At 31.2% G+C, this 5,000-nt stretch overlaps 1 protein-coding gene across 5 annotated transcripts in view; it reads left to right on the forward strand.

Annotated features, from left to right (window-relative positions):
• The window catches only part of LOC115216435, a 469,531-nt gene that overhangs the window by 232,589 nt on the left and 231,942 nt on the right, over positions 1-5,000 (forward strand). For 2 of the 5 annotated variants that reach the window (XM_036506254.1, XM_029785767.2), the window contains exon 1: positions 3,361-3,760. The exons of the other annotated variants lie outside the window; for them this stretch is intronic. The gene's annotated coding sequence lies outside the window, so the exon portion shown is untranslated. Of the gene's footprint in view, positions 1-3,360; positions 3,761-5,000 lie in introns of those variants that run through there. 5 annotated transcript variants of the gene reach the window in all.

Below are 5,000 nucleotides of genomic sequence, written 5' to 3' on the forward strand. Positions count from 1 at the left end.
GCTTCGACTGCGTATCGAACCCGTTTGCCAAAGGCCCGTCTACATCGCTCTACCACTACTCATCGTTTGTTTCAATGTGTTCGTCCACGCATACCTACATTATTACCTCTACTCCGTCCTCTCCTCTCCTCTTCCTCTAAACCATCATTTCATCCCTTACTACTTTCCTTTTTTCAAAACCCTAACCCCGCCACTTTTCCCTCTCTTCATACATCAAGGCCTCAATTTCTGCTTTCTCTCTATCCTTCCCCTCACACGTGGAAGATAAGATGGAGTGGGCGTATCCTGTCTACTCGTCTTATTTACTTTAGTTTGAACTTCTCAGTATGGCTACCGAGCATGTGTGTTTATATATGGAGACGGAAACTACACGGCATTACCTTTCGTTGGGCTTCAAAGTCTAAATTCTCTTCATTTAACCTTCAGATGTAGTTGTTCTTTCGCTACAACAAATCTTTCCATTCCCTGGAACAAATAACCAATAACTAATCGTCGCTATTTATACATACATATAACACACAAACACATTTATATACGTATATATATATATATATATATATATATATATATATACAGACACATATATACACGCACATACATATGTATATACATACATATAACACACAAACACATTTATATATATATATATATATATATATATATACATATATATATATATATATATATATAATATATATATATATATACAGACACCATGTATATATACACGCACATCCACATATGTATATACATTGGTATATACACACACGTTCGTGTGTGTTTATAAAGGAAAACAATTATAAACGTGGCAACTTGTTTTGTCTTTATTTCATCGTCATCCCTTTTTATCCTTAATTACTTTATCACAAGTCCAGGGCTGTGTAATTGCGTCATCGCTCAAAGTGGTCAACTTTGTGATCATCTTTCCCAGCGGGGTGGGTGGGTCATTAAAATAAGCACCCGTAATACAGCGAGGCTCCATTTACCCATACCCTCATTCCTATTATATATAAACAAATAATTTCCCAGAAATTCATTAAAGGATGTAGCGACGCTGAAGTTTTTTCTAGTTTTCACGAATGTCGTTAGTGAAACATAAACAACCACTTCCCATTCGTCTTCTTTCTTCTCGCTTGCGTAAAAAATATTCCTGCTCTCACAATGACATCTTGCAACTATATTTGTCTTCTCTCCACACAGAAAATAAAAAATTCAAAAAAAGTTGAAGGGACTGAAGAATTAATTTCCTTCTCTGGATGGATGCTAATCGAATGGAAGTAACTTTCACATCGGAACCGAAATGAATCGTTACAAACGTAATTTTTAATTCACTTCACTTTTTTTCTTGTTTCAATTCTGCTCAGTTCCGAGTCTGTCCACCTCGTCATGGGTGACGGCAAAGCGACTTGGAATGATGAGATCTGAGTAAGGTGCCACTCGGTATTTTCCCGTCATCCCTGGCCAACCAGGAACCCTTGATGCTTCTTCACCAATCTTTTCGCTTCAGCTGTCTAAGCAAGCTTCAAGGTTACAAATCGTACACCGTAAAATTCATTATATATATATATAATGTATGTATATATATATAATGTATATTATATATAATGTATGTATATATATATATAATGTATATTATATATAATTGTATATATATAATAATGTAATATATATATGTATGTATATATATATAATAATGTATATTATATATATATAATGTATGTATATATATATTTATATATATATATGTGTATATATAATTTATATATATATGTGTATATATATATAAAATGTGTATATATGTATATAATGTATATATATATATATATAAAATGTATATATATATATAAAATGTATATATATATATATATATATATATATATATGTATATTATATATTATATAAATGTATATATTATATATATATATAATGTATATCGTTATATATATATGTATATTATATTATTTAATGTATATATATATAATGTATATATATATATATATAATGTATATATATATATATATATATATAAACTTAGATATGTTTCGAATAAGATGGTCCAGGCCATGTCTAACTTAATACCATATATATAATGTATTAAATATATATATATATATATATTATATATAATATATATCTATATATATATATCTATATATATATAATGTAATATATAATGTATTATATGATATATATATATAATGTATATACTTATATGATATATATATAATGGTATATATATATTAATGTATGTATATATATATATAATGTATATTATATATATATATATAATGTATATATATATATATATAATGTAATATATATATAATGTATATATATATAATGCATTATATATATATATATAATGTATATTATATATATATATATATATATATAATGTATATTATATATATATATATAATGTATATATATATATAATGTATATATATATATATAATGTATGTTATATATATATAATGTATATTATATATATATATATAATGTATATATATATATATTGTATATATATAAAGTTATATTATATATGTATATATAATGTATGTATATATAATGTTATATTATATATATATATAATATATATATATATATATACATATATGATGGATGGGTGTGTTGGGTGCAAAACAGTCGTTTCGCTTTCTTCGTCTCGGTCAACCGATTTATAATTTATTCCAGTTTAGAATTGTTTCAACTCACAAATTCTCACTAGTTTCCTCAGTTTCTCTTTACTTTGGGAATTATTGCTGCCAAAGAGAGCTGAAAAAGGAGATAATGTATGTATGTGTGTGTGTGTGTGTGTGTGTATATATATACACGACACACAAGACGAATTGATTGATATTTCTGGTGGTGAGTTGTTGTTATTATTTAGCCCCAGGTCAAGCAGACCTATGGCCCAAATTATTACATCTGTGACTCTTTTTGAGTATATCTAGGATTACATGATCCGATGTGCCTGTTCTTCTTCTTTCTGTGGGGGTGGGGATTTTAAAAAAGAAAATCTGGTCGGGTGTGATTTGAGGGGAAATTTGGTTTGTTGTTCCTCTCAGCTCCAGCGACCATGTGAAGGCTTCTTCCTCAGTGAAGGTAGATGGTTTGATATGGATGACTAGAAAGACTAGTGAAGAATGTGTGTGGACGCGTAGAGTAAAGAGGGTGTCGGATTTATTTGCTCCATTTCGGTTGAGGGTGACGAAGCCCATGTTTTAGCGATGCCAGTGCACGTGTTTCCAACTGGCAAATGTGTTGTCTACGTTCAGTTTCTCTCCTCCTCCTCCTCCTACCTCTCCTCCTCTTCCTCCAGACATTTGGCCAGATTTGGCTGGCTGGCTGCATGCGTGTGTGTGTGTAAGTGTGTGTGTGTGTATGTGTGTATGTGTGTGTGTAGAGCCACGTAAAAAGCACTGACTCACATCGCAGATATGTTGTGCTATCAAGTTTTACTCTGTTACTCGTTCACTGTGGATGTTATATATTGACTGAATTCAGCCGCCCCCTCCCCCCCACCACCCTCTCGTTTAACCATCAACATCACCACGACGACGACGACCACCACCACCACCACCACCACGAGCAGCAGCAGCAGCAGCAGCAGCAGCAAAACTATTGTCATCATCACCGTCAGCAGCACCTACTCCGATCACCACCTCCATCCATTACTTTTCTTTGTTTAAGGGCATTTCGGATACATGTGGAGTACAGTTGGTATGGCTGGATCTCGCTGAGCGACCGAGTGTGGCAGGTAGACATCATCATACATATATAAACGTATAAAAGCATAGACACACGCACACACATACAGAGGCAGGCACACACACTGATCATATATATACATACATATATATATATATATATATATATATATGTATGTATATGAAATGTGATCATAATGTTTAGTTCCTCTATCTGTGAGATTTAGTATCTGTAGTTGCTTGTAATAATGAAAATTGCTTTCTTTGTCTCTCCTACAAATTCGAACATAAATAATGGGAAAGTCCTCTGAATAATGATATCCAAATTCTGTCCTCTCTTATTAATTGGGCTCTTATTTTCATCCTGGTCATTATTGTTATTTATATTTATGTATTTTGAACCAGAACGTCTTTGACTTCTCTTATAATTGCCATTTGCTGTCTATGTGTGTCTGTTAATTATGTATTTAATTGACTCTGTTTTAAAAACTAATCAAACTCTTGTATTTATTGTTATCAAATTGTTCCTGCTTTTACCGTTTTTTTAAGTATTTTAATAATTTACTGCATTAAAGAATATTAATTTAGAGATCTCGGCTTGGTTGTGTGTGTGTGCGTTTGTCTACAATGAAGGTTCCACTTCTACGCCCAAAAGGACCTTCGATTCACTGCTTTCCTTTATTTTTTTTTTAATATTTTTTTTTATAATGAAAGTAGTTCTGTTGTCTGAACGGATTTTGGTTGTTTTCTGTGTATTTTCTCCTTTTTATGTTCACGATGTGAATGATTATGTGTAATGTTTATTTATTAAACAGACTGATTCTTTAGCCAGAGGTGGGGGGAATATTCCATGCATCTGAAATAGAAATGAGAATCATTTCAAGAGCTTTGTCTGTGTGTCCCTACACAGTTGTCACCTGATGTAGAATTTCAAGTGTTTTTTCCCCCTTTTGGTGGATACATACTTCCTGGCTGGCTCTATTGCAGAATAATTCGGGCAAAATAACGAAAGTAATGTATATTTCAAAGAATTAGGCTTCGTTTTCTATAGTGAAAGTAATGCGATTCGGTGAAGTTTCTAGTATTCAAGCCCTTCACTGTCTCGAAATAATAATAATAATAATATAAGTTTCTAATTAAAATCTGTTTTGTGTCAGTAGAATGACATCTTGACCCTTTTTTAAAAAAATAGGAAAGCAACAGCATTCCGATTATTTAAAAAATATAAATTTTACTCATTTCTAATGTAGCTTACATTTGAATTGTATGGACATGTTTTGTCTGCAATTG

This window comes from Octopus sinensis, linkage group LG10 (assembly GCF_006345805.1).
Source record: "Octopus sinensis linkage group LG10, ASM634580v1, whole genome shotgun sequence".
NCBI lineage: Eukaryota > Metazoa > Mollusca > Cephalopoda > Octopoda > Octopodidae > Octopus > Octopus sinensis.